At 36.0% G+C, this 16960-nt stretch overlaps 1 protein-coding gene across 4 annotated transcripts in view; it reads right to left on the bottom strand.

The window, feature by feature from the left end:
• Positions 1–16960, bottom strand: part of BTRC (beta-transducin repeat containing E3 ubiquitin protein ligase) — a 171040-nt gene that overhangs the window by 44031 nt on the left and 110049 nt on the right. The gene's annotated exons all lie outside the window — the stretch shown is intronic.

The raw sequence follows: 16960 nt of genomic DNA, 5'->3' as shown, positions 1-16960 counted from the left end.
CGGCTGCTGTTCTCTGCCAGTTTAATTTTCAGCATTATAGCCCACAGCTTGAGGTATTTTAGAGACCTTTTTCTTTCGGATTCCAAAGGCCATCAAGTGTCCTCAAGGTGGCATATTAGCTACTGTAATAAATAAATGAATATGGAAAAGAACTCAGTCTCAATTTCCATTTGAAAGATTAAGTTCCACTGCAAGTTACAAACAGAATTTGTGGCATCATCTTCCATGGTGATAATATTTTTTGATAGTAAGCAATCTAATGGGCTTACATTGTAAGTAAGTAAAGCTAAAAGAGTGGGCTGATATCAGAATGGACATAGACTAAGAGAGTAGCAGTGACAATGTGGGGTGGGGTAGAGAAGACAGAATCAAGACATTTTGGAGGATATATTCTTAGGGATAATAGCAAGGAGCCTGGGCATTACTTATGGAGTAAGTAAAATAAATTATTATTTTAAAGGTAGTTACTACACAGTGTCAGACAAACCTAGGTTCAAGCCCTGGGTCTACAATGTACAAACTAGCTAGCTTGAGCAAGCTAGTTAGCCTCTTTAAGCCTTATTTTTTTCACCTGCAAAGGGGCATACCACCACCTATTTCCCAGGGTTGTTAAAAGAAATAACAGGAGATTATGTATAAAATGCTAAGCACAGGGTCTGGCACATAAACGCTCAATAAAGGTAGCTGCTATTGTTTGCTAGTACATAGAAATCATTTCAGCGATTCAGGCTATTATCAGGACCTGCCCGTCAAACTTTGAAGTTTTAACTGAAACTCCATACCAAATTCCCTAGGAAGGAGAATTATGAATTGGAATATTTAAAAATATGCTAACTTGTCTGGCCACCATTAACTGATATGACTGGGGATAGAACTGTGAAGAAAGAAAGAAAATTTAAGATGTGATTAGATTGTAAGAGCAGCTCAATTGGGCCAGGCTTAAAGGCTCTGGGCAAAATCAGAGGAAACTGTAACTCAGGGAATTTTTGTGTGTACTGGAGTTATCTCATTTAAACAAATATATGAGGACTTTCTATGTACAAATGCTAGACTAGGCAATGGAAAGTTTACATAGATGGTAAATACTGACAAGTTGATTCTAAAATTTATATGGAAGTGCAAATGGCCAAGAATAGCCAAGGTAATACTGAAGAGTAATGACAAAGCTGGAGAGCTTACTATCAGAGTTCAAGATTTGACAAAGATCTAGACATATATGATCACGTAATTTATGATAAAGGAAACAATGCAGTAGAGTGGGAAATACCCATTTTAATAAATGGTGCTGGGTCAACTGAATATCACATTAAAAAAAAGAGAATTTTCACCTCTACCTTACACTACACGCAAAAAGCAAATGGATTGTAGATCTAAACATGAAAAGTAAAACAAGAAAAAAAATTATAGAACATAAGAGAATATCTTCATAACACTGGGCTAGGCACAGATTTCTTAAGTCGAATGTAAACATACTAACTATAGTCATGCACTGCTTAATGATGGGGATGTGTTCTGAGAAACGCATCATTAGGCGATTTTGTCATTGTGTGAACATCACAGTGTGTACTTACACAAACCTAAATGGTACAGCCTGCTACACACCTAGGCACTAATCTTATGGGACATCATTGTATATGCAGTCCCTTGTTGATCCAAATGTCAGTATGCGGTGCATGACTGTATATAAAGGTAAAATTGATAAACTGGACTACATTAAAATTAAGAACCTCTGTTTATCAATAGACATCATTAAAAAAGTGCAAAGGCAAGTCACAGAGAAAATATCTGCAACTCAAATATCAGACAAAGGACTTGTATCTAGAATTTGTTTATAAAGGACTCCTACAAATCATTAAAAAAAAATACATAAAACCCAATAGAAAAATGAGCAAAAGACCTGAACAGGCACTTCACATTTAATGGTCAATCAACATATAAAAAGATGCTCAATTTTAAGCGTTAAGGGAAATGTAAATTAAAAAACGTGAAAACAAAGTGAATATACTTAACATTACTGAACTGTACACTTAAAACGGGCTAAGATGGTAAATTTTATATATATATTTTTTACCACAATTAAAAAAAAAGAACCCACAATGTGATACTGCTACACACCACTAGAATGCTACAATGAACAAGCCAGACAACACATGCTCATTAGGGAGGAAAAGGAACAATGGAACTCTCATTCACTGCTGGTGAGGTAAACTGGTACCACCAGTTTGGAAATTCCAATTCCCCTCCTAGCTACATACCCAATAGAATACATGTATTCATTGCACATATTCACCAAAAGATACTTACAAAATTTTTTTGTAGTTATCAAAATCTGAAAGCAATCCAAATGTTCATCTACAGTAAAATGGATAAATTTGGTATATTTATATAATGAAATACTATACATCAATGAGAATGAACAAATTACAACTCATATGACTGACTGACAAGTCATATGCAACAGTACGAGTTGCAAAAACATTCTGCTGAGTGAAATAAATCAGACAGTAAAGCATACGTACTGTATGATTCCATTTATATGAGGTTCAAAAACAGGCAAAACTAGGGCCGGCCTGGTGGCTTAGCGGTTAAGTGCGGGCGCTCCGCTACTGGCGGCCTGGGTTCGGATCCCGGGCGCGCACCGACGCACCGCTTCTCCGGCCATGCTGAGGCCGCATCCCACATACAGCAACTAGAAAGATGTGCAACTATGACATACAACTATCTACCGGGGCTTTGGGGAAGAAAAAAAGGAGGAGGATTGGCAATAGATGTTAGCTCAGAGCCGGTCTTGCTCAGCAAAAAGAGGAGAATTAGCGTGGATGTTAGCTCAGGCTGATCTCCCTCACAAAAAAAAAAAAAAAAGAAAAAAAACTGGCAAAACTAATGTATGATGTTAGAAGTGAGGATGATGGTTACCCTTGGGAGGGGAGTGACAAAGAGGACAGGAGTGGGCTTCTGATAATGTTCTTTTTCTTTCCTTCTTTTTTAAAAAAATCTTGGTGGTGGTTATATAGATGTGTTCACTTTGTGAAAATTCACTGAGCCAAATTCAGGGTCTTCTGAACACTGTATTAGGAGATGATTATATTCATAGAAAGAGAGATAAGGGTGAATAAAGTTCCGTTTGGTTACAGATAGATAGTTTTAACCCTTATTTTCTGATATAAAGGAAACAGGGAGTTCCAATAAAAAAGATTTAAATTTTTGCCATGTTAACAGCCTTAGCCTCTATGTTCACTTGTGACCCTATGGCCATGTATGGACAATTGTTCTCATATGCCACTATGCTGAACAAGGTTAGAGCTCCCTCTAGCACTTTTAACTAAGGAAACACCACAGGCCCGTACAGAGCTGACACAGTTTGGTGCTGCCCATGGTAAAATGCAATATGGAGATATTTATTTTTAATTTGCTTTAATTGTTGCTATGATATGAATAATTAATAGGCTGCCTAAGCCAGTTTTGTAAAGTTCACAATACAGAAAGGCAGGAGAGAAATATCTACTTAGAAAGGAGGCTTAAAAATGGTTATAACTGCTATAATATTACAGAATTCAGAATATTTATTCGTGATTTGTGGCAACATTATGTCTCACCAACAAAGAAACATGCTACCAAGTACTTCCTACTAAAAATTTCTCCTGGCTTCATCTATTTTTCTCTTCATAGTTGCATAACCATTGTACCTATAGTACAGTTTAAAAGCAAAGTAGGTCAGTGTTAGGAGAACCTTGCTCTTTGGTGGAGGAGAAGAGAAAGGTTTGGCTGTAAACACTTAACCTAGTTCCATCCATTCTAAAACAAGTATTTATTAGCATTTAATAACCCCCTGGACAACAGAGACTTATTCAAATTGAAGCCTGTATTCTTTTCCCATGCTTGTAAACTCCCTTCTCCACTGACACCTTAAGCATTAGAAATTATGATATCAATGCTTCCACTCAGCAACGTTTACTTCACATTTGGATATCGCCAGAAAGTATAACTTAGATATGATGTTGTAATCCTACGCACTCCAGACAGAATTTGAGAAGGCTTTTCTAAAAGTTCAATGATGATAATACACATAACCAACTGGGAATGCAGTCAGAAATAAAAAGGGCTTCATTTTTCATTGTTGGATTTCAAATCTTTCCCACCCTGAAAGAAACATTGCTTTTCAACATTTATTAAAATTAATACAAATATAAAACCAGCTAATTAATAAGTTCTTTGAGTCAAGGAGGAAGAATAAGAGAATGAAAAAGAAGAGAATATAAAGAGTCACCTTAAAAGTAAATTCATTTTAGCAAAGACTATTATGTTATTCATTATTTTGCATTCTAAAATTCAGAAACAATTTTGTTTGAGTTACAATATGAAACAAACATTTCCTATCAACCTTTTCTTAGTATATAGATGCCTCAAAAAGTGTGTCCATAACTAGAGGAAACTTGAGCAATTTCCAAGGGAAATTTTTACCATTTCTTTTTTTAGTATTCTAAATGGAGATTAATACAAATCAACACGACTTCCTCTCTCATGCTCTGGTTACACACAAGCACCTCTCTGCCAAAGACAGTACACTATGGACATCAGTCCTGGATCTTTCCTGCACAAAGCCAAGATGCCAAATCACTGCTTAGCTTGGTTTTGCATCATGTTCGCTGGTCACATTAACACGGCCACTTCATTCCAATAGCAGCTCAAACTAGCGGTGAAATATCATCTGAAAATAGTTATTCATTAACCTACTGAGAGCCTCAATCATGAGTTGTGTTTTTCTTAAGACAGGATTCACTACGACTTCTCTTTCAATCCACCTAGTATCTGTTGGGAGCCGTATATCATGAACTAGAACAAGAATGACAGATCTAAATTAACACAACAGAAAAGCTATTTGATGCTGCCTCTTGGTTTCTCCACTTCACTCTCTTTTGTGGCATCCAAAGGCTTCAGAACCCTGGCATTAATTAAGCAACAGTTTTACTACACACGAAGCCTGAAAAGAAAATCCTAACAGACAGCAAGAGGAGACTACAAGGTTCGATTAATAGTTTTACTTTTTTGTGGTTGCTAATTGAGGTATTTTTAATTTTTATCATCTCATATTGAATGCTGAAAAGGAAAATACTATAAGTGCAAGAGAAGAACACAAACGTAAAATGTATTACTGTATCATGATTTTTTATAACCAATGTGCATACTTCAGTATCTTCCAACTCCTGGCTACTTTTTAATAAATTGTTAACATTTAATAGGCAACGTTTAATAAAGAACTTTTTAGATCATCTACCCCATTTGCTACATCTACCCTAATTTCTATGTACTAAAATTCATAAAACACAGTGGATGAGAGCACATGGCCATGGGGCAGACAGTCTGGGTTCAAGTGCCAGTTCTGCAACTTACCTTGGGCAAGCTGCTTGGTCTCTCTGAGTTCCAGTTTATTTGTATGTGAAATGGGGTTATATGCTTAATGAGACTGTTGTGAGGATTTAAGTCAGAGTGTATATAAAACCCTCAGCCCAAGTATCTGGCACATTGTAAACATTCAATAAATAATGGTGCAAAAAGGCTGTCAAATTCAATCGCACAATCTCTGGATTTCACTACTTTAAAAAATATATTTCACATTTTTTGTTTGTTTGTTTAGAAGTCAGTGAGATTCAACAAATATAATTTGAGAATCTACCTTCTGCAAGTGAAAATTAGTCCTATTCAAACTCTACAATTAAGGCAATTTATTTTGCATACAATTTGCCTTTTACAAGTAACTTTTACCACACATTTTCAATTGAGGGGAATCGAGGAGTAAATAATAGTCTGAATCTCAAATTTCTGAAGTTTCAAGAACGCTAAATAATACTATCAACCTAAACAGTTGACTAAAAAAATTAGTTCTATAAAGCTGTCACTTAGAATTTAAGAGTTATTGCATATTCTGGTTATAATGTTGAGACAGTGGCTCCCACAATGACCCAGGCTAGATGTACTCAAATTTACATTACTTAGTACCCAAACCTTTGAAAAGCATCCCATATCCATAAAACTGTATCACTGCAAATGGAATCTACTATAATCTGGATACATGTGGTATCTACACCTACTCTTTATTGTTCATAACAAAATATAAAAAATAGCTGTATTTCTTGGACTTAATTTCAGAACCCACCCCTTCTCTTTAAGTATTACCCAGAGAAAAAGTCAAATAAAACTCCTTCAATCTATCAATTTTAGAGTCTAAAATGACACTATATTAATCCTACAAAAAATTAAATAAATATAAAGCAAATTTCAAGGAAACTGATTTTTTTTTCAAGTTACCTAATTAAACCGTCAGGTTTCTAAGTACTCCAATCACAACAAGACAAAATACACAAAATGAAAATGAACCTCACACACAGATTAAATACAGCCACTCTTTAGGTTGCCCATTAATCCACAAGTGGCATATTCATCTTATTTACAGTATTATACCCCCCACCATGATATTCCATTACAGAGTCACGCTGCACACTCCATAGTTAACACTGTAGGAACCATCTCTTTTTAAACACAGCTTTCTCTCTGTATTTCCCTTTCGGCCTGCTCTCGAGTTTAAAAAAAAAAAAAAAATCTTTACAATTAAATTTCTTATGCTGTTAGATATTCCAAGAAAATGCGAATAATGTTAAAGAAGTGATGTCTGAGGTATAAAACATAGTTAAATATTTTCATTCTTCTAGAAATATTTCAACATTCCTGTTTGTCACAATCTTAGTGCTCCATGTGAGCAAGCGCTTCTTACATATTTTTATAAGTCTGAGAATGAAATTTATGTCAACCTTAACTATTAAAAACTTCTATTCTTTCCATATCCAGGGAGATTTTATATATATACACACACATAATATTATTCATGTTTGTTTGCTTTTTGTTTTCATTTGCTTTTGATAAACCTGTTTCTTCTTAATCACTCACTCCTATCCAAAGCCTCCTCTCTCCTATCTGAAACAGACAGAGGATGTCAAGGTCCCACTATTAATTCTGATATCCTCATCATGTCTTCCCATAATCACCAACCTATCTAGAAGCATGCATACAAATATAAAAATATTTACTGAAGTGTAATCAGAGCCTGGCTTTGAAGCCTGAAGGGACAACTTTTTTAATTGACAAAATTAATTACCAAGCTTAACGGGGAAAAATAAATTTTTGGTATAAAAGGACTGCCAATGTATGCTTACACCATAAATCCTGACAAAGACAGTAGGATGAGATCTGTACTCCAAAGCAACTTCTAAAAAGTTACTAAGGCATGAGTCATCACCTTAAGCCAGCTATACTGGACGCATACTGTCCCGCTCATTTTATATGTAGAACAATGGAACATGGAGCCATGAGGTTATCTTAGATCCTTTAAAGACCTATGTTTATAAGGTAGGTGATTAGTATTGAATAAGCATTTAAAGTTACACAGTAGAATTACTGACTAGGTAGACCCAGAATAGAGTTTTCTGAATACACATACTTGGCTCGGTTCAGTCAGAACAAGATATTTTAAAAGCAGTAAAGGGAGGGAGGGTGGTTGGGGGAGATGAAGAAATAACACCTGCTAGATATCAAAAGTGCTATAGAAATCAAATGGAGAAAAGCTGTGGCGTTAGGCCAAGTATAGTGGTAGGAGAAACACACAGGGTCTCCAAATACCACTTGAAAGGTAAGCTGGTGTAGTAGAGCAAGGACTCTGCAGTCAGATCTGAGTTTAAAACTTGACTCAAAGGTTTAACTTTTCTAAGCTTCAGGTTCCTTATCTGTAAAATAGAGGTAACATCATCCATCTCATCAGGTTCACATGAGGATTGAAAGAGACAACGTAGCTAGCACAATAGTGCCTAAACACAGGGGCTTAATAAATATTAATGTATTCTCTGTCCTCCTCAAACTTTTGAGTAGTACAAAATTGCGAAAAAAAAAAAAAAAAAAAAAAGATAAAAGGTCTTCCATCCTGAAGATAGACGAGAAAGAAATTGCACATTCTTCAATTCCTTATATAGGAACATACCCCAAAACTAAAAATCGGGGGGCATGGACAACTTAGAAAGGATTATACTAGCTTCGCAGATTCAACTGGTTCCAGACATAAGAACTTTAAATAAGGGTGTACTGGGTGAGCTCCAAAGGACTAGGCTAATGAATATTTCTCAAAGGAAACCCTATTGATGAGATTTGAGATTAGTAGAATTTAAGGTGACTTGGTAACTCTAGCTCTGTTAGCAAATTAAAAGGGAGTTTCTTGGTCATTTAGTCTACTGTAATACTGATCTTAAGAAGCAAGTCTTACTGGAAAAGAACTCTAACAACAAGAACAAATATTGGCAAGATCATTAAGTCAAATGGAATTCCAGAACTGTAGGAAAAAGGGAAAAATACAATTTTATTTTTGTAGAAACTTGGTATAGAGTAGAACAGTCATTTAAATTCATAGCTCATTTGCCTTACAAGCTGAAGTCACGACACAAGAATAAAATTTTACACGTATGGATCCTGAGCTCATGGGTACTGAAAGGTTCAAAAGCAGAGTTCAGGTTTCACAAGCTTTGTAAGTGATCTATTTACACCACATGACTAAGAACATATTTATTCATGGAGAGCTTATGAGCCCAGGCTTCTGAAACTATCAAACTAGGAAAGAGGAGAAAGAAAGGCCATAAAAATCCATAAAAGCTATAAGAATAAAGATCTCTCTTCCAGATTAAAGAATGCAGAAAAGTATCATGCAAAATTCTAACAAGTGTGCTCTAAAATATTAATATGCACAGTAGCCCCATTCTCTTAAAGAGTGTAGGGGGGCAGTCCTAGATACTATTTAGTATTAAGTCATTGATCCTAAAATACTGAGTAAGTCTAAATGAATACTTTCAGGGAAAGCTCACTATCAGTCAAAAAAATAAAATAAAAATCAGGTTTCTGACAGACTTCCAAGAGTTATACTAAAGATTTTTGCGGGGAAGAGGGTAGGGCGATGGGTACTAGGGGGAAGTCAAGTGTATTTGTTTTATGAGTTTTGCATAGAACTATAATGTCAGGAACTTACATTTTGTAAATACAGTATCTTAGGGCTGCAAGGCTAGAATCTTCATTTAGTTACACATATTATGAAAAAAGTCCTATTAACTATGATGAGAAAAGATCGCCTTATACTTAACCTGATATTTCGTACTAAACTTCAGGCTCTTTCCTGATAATTCTGTACTCAGATAGGTACCTGATAACTGGCTTTTACATATTAATACTTTAAATAAATGCCTAAGTCAAATAACTGTTAATATCAAGAAAACAAATTTATTTTATATATCTTTGGAAGCTATCTGGATTAATTTACATAGCCTACATTACATTACTTGCTTTTACAATAAGCCACTAAGCTTAAGGTATAAAGACTAAAATACTGCAAATCCTGATGGCCTCATATACTTTCCCAAAGCTAAACCCTGCCAAAGAAAGCCCAGAAAACAGGCACCGATTTGGTAGAGAAAATCGGCTCATTAACGTCTTCCATAGTCTTATATTATATTTTCCAATATTACAAGGGTGATTAACAAGGTTACAATTTTAGTATAACTGGGCTTTAAATGGATAAATCAGCCTTCAGTCTCAGTTACTGCACAGACTTTTTTAACCCTATTCCTCCTATAATCACCATTCATTGATATTCAATTCTCAATTACATAAATTGAAATAACACAGCCCCCAACACTGAGAAGTCAATGGCACAGGGAAAACAAAAACAAAAAGGTGAATCTCCTAATAAACAGAATCAGAAAAGGAACACAATTTAAATATGCCAGAGCTTGTTTTGGCTCTTCTTTTAAAACAACTCAAAGTGACAGAAGTGCTCCAAACCAGAAAATTCTCATGCTACTTGCAAGGAAAACTCTAAATTAGAGGAGTGAGGTGGTGGAAGGCTGACAAAACAGACCTTTTTAAGATTTAATTTCTCTAGTTACCTGATTTTTTAAAAAATCAGAAGTTAAATTCAGCATGCAATGCCAAAGAAAGTGCGCTGGTAATCAAAATCCTAAATGACCCCTGAGAGAATTATAGTCTATAGACCACTAACGCATCAACCATATTTGTGACGTTACTTCAGAAAGTAGGCAGTATTTCTTAAAGTCTGTAAATCAACTCTAGAGTGGAAGCACAGTGTCTGTATACTGCAAGAAAAGTGTGATGTAAAACCCACAGATTTTTTTTCTTTCCCCTTTCCGGAATTGTGCCTGGCATTGTGCAGCCGTGGTGCTACCTTTATCACTCCCTCCATTTCCAGTCTTGCTAATTAAAAGGTTGATCACAGAACAATGCTCTTCTCATTAATTTCAGTGTTCCGATTGGGCAGGATCCCTGCTTATCCCACCTGATCTTTTCACACTGCTGAAGTTAATGTGACAGGAGCCTGAAGATGGATTACCTGCTGCCATATTGCCCATCGCCTCCAATCAGGAGCTATCTGTGTAAACTGATTGTTCTAATTTGCTCTCATTATTTTTACAATATCAGGAGAAAATAATGCACACAGCTCACTGTCAAAGCCATGAAAATCAGCCATTAGTTAAACCCAGACACTGAGTGGTTTTATTAGAGGTACTGCAGTTTATTGATGTAGCGCCAGTCAAACAAGGCAGCATTTGCTTCAGTAGAAGGAAACGTTTATACTGAAAGTAAATATTTATTGTAATAATACCCACAGCAAGATAATATTTTGAAGAATCCTGTCCTCATTTCAGAAGCTTGGTTTTGACACAAATTAACAACAATGAAGAGCCGGGTTGGTCTAAGAAAGTAGATAACATTTAAAACACACTTAGTAGCATGAAAATCTATCTGTTAACTTAAATCTATGCGTATTCTTCATCTCCTATACCTTGTATAATAAGAAACTCTGTTCTATGACTATAAACGCTAATCAATCAATAAATAATGGAGATTCTATTTTGCTCCACACAACAAATATTTTTCCAAAACAGAAATTTTATGATTTAGGAATCAAAATTATTTCTATAATGATCATATAGGTATAATTTTAAATAAGAAAAACTGTATTCTTGTACAATGTAAGCATTCAACAAGAAAGATTACTAATCCTAGTACCATAGATATTCACAGTATATTTCAAAATTGGAAAATAAGCAGTGTAGTAAAGCCAGCCCGGCAAACAACAAGCTGGGTTTTAAACCCCTTCAGTAAGAGATGGTTTCTTAAATCAGAAGGCAGAACTCTGCAGAAACGTTTGATATTCAATGAGATGATATCTCTAAAAAATTTGTCCTGGGCACAAAGAAAATATATTTTCCTGTTGTAAAGAAAATGCTAAACTCTAAAATAAAATAAATTTAAACTTGGCATTTCTAGGCTTGTCTAGCTATGAACATTTGGTGAAAATGTTAACTGAACGCCGCCTGAACAGCATTTTGGGGGGCTGGAGGAGGGTATAACAATAGAAACTGATGCCTTTTAAATAAAGGAATTTAATCCACACACTCTACCCCTTCTCCCCCCTTTAGTATTAGAAGGAAACATGGCTTCCTCCTGTTTTCTTTCTACACTGAGATTCATAGGTAATGTGAAGGCAAGAGTATGCCCTTCTTGCTGTTCCCCTTTTAATGGCCACTTTTCTTTTTCTAAGAAACGTGTGCCATGCTCTTCTCCTTAAAATTCCTGCACTAAAAGACTGCACCATACTGCACTCTGCAAAACGTGCTGATGGCGCCAATTACAAGCCCCCAGCCGAACGCTCCAGCCCCCACCATTCGGGCAGATTTATGCGGACTCTTGCCGACGTTATTACAAGTCAGAGTTTATTGGGAAATTGTTACATTATGCGGAGTGTCTAACAAATTGCTTATGCTGCTATAATTGGATTACAACAGCCGCTTGCTCCCACCGGTAAGATTAGGCAAGTAGGACTCCTGCCGATCTCTGAGCGTTAGCAGTAATTTTATTTGCCTTGCCTCTCTCTTTCCTAACAACATGCCTCTCTCCCTGCCAGCTGTCTGCTGAAAAGGCACAGGCTTGTTCCTTGGCCCTAACAATGCAATTACAGCCCTGCAGATCGCACTGTTTGTGCATTAAGTACAGAGCCAAAACGAGGCGAATTGATCGTTTGACTTTTGGAGAAGCCATGTGATCTCTCGGTGTGGGTGATCCGACATGCATCAGCAGGCAATACTGCAGTCAACTCTTGATGAAGAACTTTCTTCCTTCATCCTTCTCTCTCCCAACCTTTCCTTTTTCACTGAGGAAGACACAGACTGGGCCCATCTCATGCTAATCTAGATCAATCCACCAAGACAAACTCAATCTTATTAGCTCCCTGACTAGAAAGAAATGTGAATAGGTTCTAGCATCTTGAAGCGCCTCAGTCAGATATACCAGTGGTTCCCAACAGTTGAACCACTGCTGCTATCTAAAAAGAGGTTCATAAAGAGTTCACTGAAGAGAAAAAGTTTATAGAAACACTGTAGTTCAAAAGAACTACAGAAGGTTTTAGGCTTTGGCAAATAAAACTGCCTTGGAAAGGCTTTGTTTATAAGCTCTGTCTATATTCAAGGGGCCATCAAGAAATCAGCACTGAAACCCATGTCCTGCTTTTCTCCGCAGATCTGCTCTGCTGGAAGATGCTGGCAGCCAACGTGCAGAATCAATGCAGCTGACTTCAGGCTTAAAAACAGTCTGATCTCCACTCAGAGCAAAGTTGTAAACAGACTTTGTTGACAGCTTTCAGTTTCTAGTTTCTTTTTCTTGTATGTTTAACAATGAGTCCAGGAAGCAAGGAGACTGTGCAAGCAGTTACTTTGACTCTAGGATGTAATTCATGAAGATTCTCACCGGGGTCTGGACTTGTTTTTTTTTTAAATCAACTCTCTTGAAATGGTTGAAAATGACTTTGAATTTTACCAATTTTAATACGGACCAGGATTCCTGTTTACAGTTTCTTCTCCAGTGGCATATGCTACTTAGGGTTCCTGAAGCTGATTACACAACAAATGTGCAGTCAATCTGCTGATCCATTTTGGTGCCCTATGTCTGTATTCTTGCATCCTTAGTGTGACAAACACACAAGCTCCTGTCTATAACAAGGGTCTTTGATTCTGTTATTACTTCGAAGTGAACTTGGAAAAGTCATTTTACTAGTATTTCTCAGAACCTCTCTGTAACCCTAACACTCATTAAATTCATATGAACATTTAAAGATGGAAGAAAAAATATTGCTGCTGAACTTTATTCCTGCCCTTTTGAAACAGCAATAAGCCTAATGTGTAACATGTTACATTCCAGTTTTTCCAACCACATCGGCCTCAACGATATGGTTAAATCTTAATATATTCTCCACAAAGCTAATGTTTAGATTTGATAGTGGAGCCTGTGCAAAGAACAGACCATCTGACGTGCTACTTATAGAACAGTATATTAAAGAAGCCTGTTAACATGTAGTTTAAAACTCAAAAGAAACTCTGAACAGCTGAAATGCCTTATAAATAGCGCAGACCCAGAGGAAGTGCAAACGTCTGCATTGTGAATTGTAGATCTTAATTACCGACAATGGCTGGTACAGCAAGTAGCACAGAAAAAAAGTGAAACAGTTGCACTGTTCATGGCTGGCAATAATTCTTCAGGAAAATATTTACTATCAATCAGTTATGAGAAAAGGGACTCTGTGCTCGTAAAACAGCACGTTGCTTCTCATACCAGGACCATTTTGCTTCAGCATAATCTGAATTTAAACAGCTTGTTTCCTGCGGATATAATTTTGGAAATAAATAAAACAAGTCTTCTATCAAAATCTGGAGTGAGTGGAAAGGAACATCACATTTTTCTGTCTCAGTCAGTTGCAAACAGATTATTAGTCTCAAGTAAAAAAACAATAACAACAAACAACAACAACTATATCCACAACATCTACAAAGGACTACAGACAGAAGGGGTTTATTTTCTAAACATAAAGAGGCAGACCTTCGCCTACCTGGACAGGAATCTAGGCAGATGTGTTCAAACAACTCAATTTTAACTGTATGTGTTTGTGTGTGTGCGTGTCCGTGTGTGTGTGTCCGTGTGTGTGTGTGTGTGTAAGGGTAAATCAGGAGAAAGCCTGAAACCAAAATTTTCAGTAATATTTAAATAAAGTCAGTAAAAAGATAACATAAAAAATTAATGCTCATTTTTCCAGTTAGTTTTCTTTACCAATTAAAAAACATCATGAGGACTGACAATTAGGTACAATGTGATTATTGATTTTAAAGACTAAGTTGGCAGTCAATAATGACTCTTCATTTAAAGCTACAATAAATACACAGCTCATCATGTTCCAAACACAAATCTCATGAACTACAGGGCTATAATTAGTAAGAAGAAAGGCTCTGGAAGAAAATAAAAGACAATTTCAATGCCTCCAAATATTACTTGGATTAAGCTATACTAATAAAATGAACCCTCCATTTTTATTTTTAAATCTTTTCTTAGGTCTCATTCTTCAAGTTAGAGATTCAAAAGATTACTATTAATCTAGGGTGGTTGTAGTTTGTTTTTAACTTTGTTTTCTTGTATTCTAAAGAGAACTAAGGGTCCCTTTTCACTGACCTATTGTAAAACATGTACTGTAAGATATTTTTGGAAAAGAAGGGTCACATACAATGTACCATACGGGTCTGAACATACCAACATTGCTGTTTTTAAAAGGGAATAAGTGGGGGGCTGGCACCGTGGCGTAGCAGTTAAGTGTGCGTGCTCCACTGCTGGCAGCCTGGGTTTGGATCCCGGGCGCGCACCGATGCACCGCTTGTCAGGCCATGCTGTGGCAGCATCCCATATAAAGTCGAGGAAGATGGGCACGGAGGTTAGCCCAGGGTCAGTCTTCCTCAGCAAAAAGAGGAGGATTGGCATGGATGTTAGCTCAGAGCTGATCTTCCTCACCAAAAAAATAAATAAATAAATAAAAGGGAATAAGTGGTATTAATGTGTTCTCTAAAACTCATATAAGCAGTATTCAGTAACACAGTTTTAGACTTTAATTACTATCTCCACCCAAACCAAAGTCATTCATCAGAATTAGTTGCTTTGAACTAGAGACAAAAATAGTTGCTATATCTATATTATAGTTGCTCTCATATGGAGATGGTTGGACATTCAAGGCCACTTTGGAGCACAATTTGAATCAACAACAAGAGACACTTGTACCAAGTTAAAAACCACTGCAGCCATATCAAGTGTAGTAGATGAAACTATTCAGTTAAGGGCTAAAGTGAAGAGGAGCAGGAAACAGGGACAAGCCTGCAGACCTACAAAAGTAATCTCGTCGTTACCTTTCAAAGGTGAAGCAATAAATGAGGCCAATAGAAACAGTATAGAATCATGAGATACGTATAACATATGTAAATAAAAAGAAAACTCTTTCCCTATTCCCATGTTATTGGCATCTCACTGGAGACTGTTGTAAGTATGAAAATTTTTCAGCTATATGTTTTTATTTGCCATTGACCAACTGACTACTTGGCTCAAATCTGAAGCAATGAACCAGAAGACATGACATGGACCAATAAAAGGAACCAGAAAGTTAGGTGGGTTCCAATAGGAAGTGATAGAAATCATTATTAAATTAAGGTATTTAAGGAGAGGATGAAAGGATACAGGTGTCAGAATAATATTAAAATAAGCAAGAACGGGATGAGACGGTCACCATTTGGGAGCAAAGAAAACAGACTGATGAGCAGCAATGAGCAAACTTACTTCCTCACCTAAGAGCATAGAAGAAATTATGCCATTGTGCCAGATGCCAGAATATTTCTAACCATGCACCACTGAAGTAGAGGGTAGGAGGGTAAAACAAAACAAAACCAAAAAAACCCCATATTATACAGATACACACCAACATAACTATGTAGCTTACAGATCCTGGCTTACAAAGTATGGAGAAAACAAAAGGAACAGATGCTCACTTGGCCAGCTCTCAATGAAACTCATTAAAATCATCACCCTGTCCTTGGATCGGTGCTCATGCTAAGATTTTACCTTGTTTAGCCAGAAGTCACCCACTTGTGGTGAAACTGAGAGCAGCGTGGCCAAAAAGGAGAAAGATTATTTTTAAAGGCCTAAATAATTAGTCTTCTATCTCAATGTACAAATACTGGATACAAAATAGTGTCAGTAAGCACTTGCTAGTTGTAACTAAATGACTAAAAAAACAAGTATTTATAATTTATAATATTCATATTTTGCAGCAAATTAAGACATTCTAATTAAAGAAAGACAATGGATTAACTCTATCTTTTTAAACTATAATTTTAAGTAAATTCTGACATTTCTTATATGGATCATTTCCAATGGTTCTATTTTGTATGATATATTTTGAGTTGATAAAGTAGGTCCAGAGACTACTGCATGTTTTAAGAAATAAAATTAAAAATATTGCTGTCCTTTGATTTTTGTAGCAAAGGATAGAGACTACATGACACCAGGCCTGGCTCTAATAATAACAGTAAGTAACTGAGAGCCTGAGTGTATAACACAATAGATTAAACTAAAGTAGTTAAAGTTGGGAATATTATAACAATGACAAATCTATGAATAGTTATAAAGACAGTAATTTCACAAAGTAAAAGTCTAGAAACAGAGCCCATATTGGAATTTTACCTATTCCTGGAATAATCAAAATGACTGATATCTAAATCTAGGTCAAAGTTCCTAATTAGAGATACTCAGAAAATCTGAGTCATAGCTGATAACGATTATTAGATCATAAGATCTCTAATACATAAGGTTATTTTTGTATGTAGGGTATAGATATGGCACACATTTATACATGAGAAAGAGGTAGCTCATATGCATGATTAAATATATTTGTCCACTCAGATCAAGATCATGAAAAGCAATATTTCTATCATTAGCCACTCAATAAATAATAATAGTGATATAATAATTGAATTTTCTACAGCATATTTCACAA

This window comes from Diceros bicornis, chromosome 6, assembly GCF_020826845.1.
Source record: "Diceros bicornis minor isolate mBicDic1 chromosome 6, mDicBic1.mat.cur, whole genome shotgun sequence".
NCBI lineage: Eukaryota > Metazoa > Chordata > Mammalia > Perissodactyla > Rhinocerotidae > Diceros > Diceros bicornis.
The sequence above is the reverse complement of the archived record's forward strand: the minus strand, read 5'-3'. Positions and strand labels throughout refer to the sequence as shown.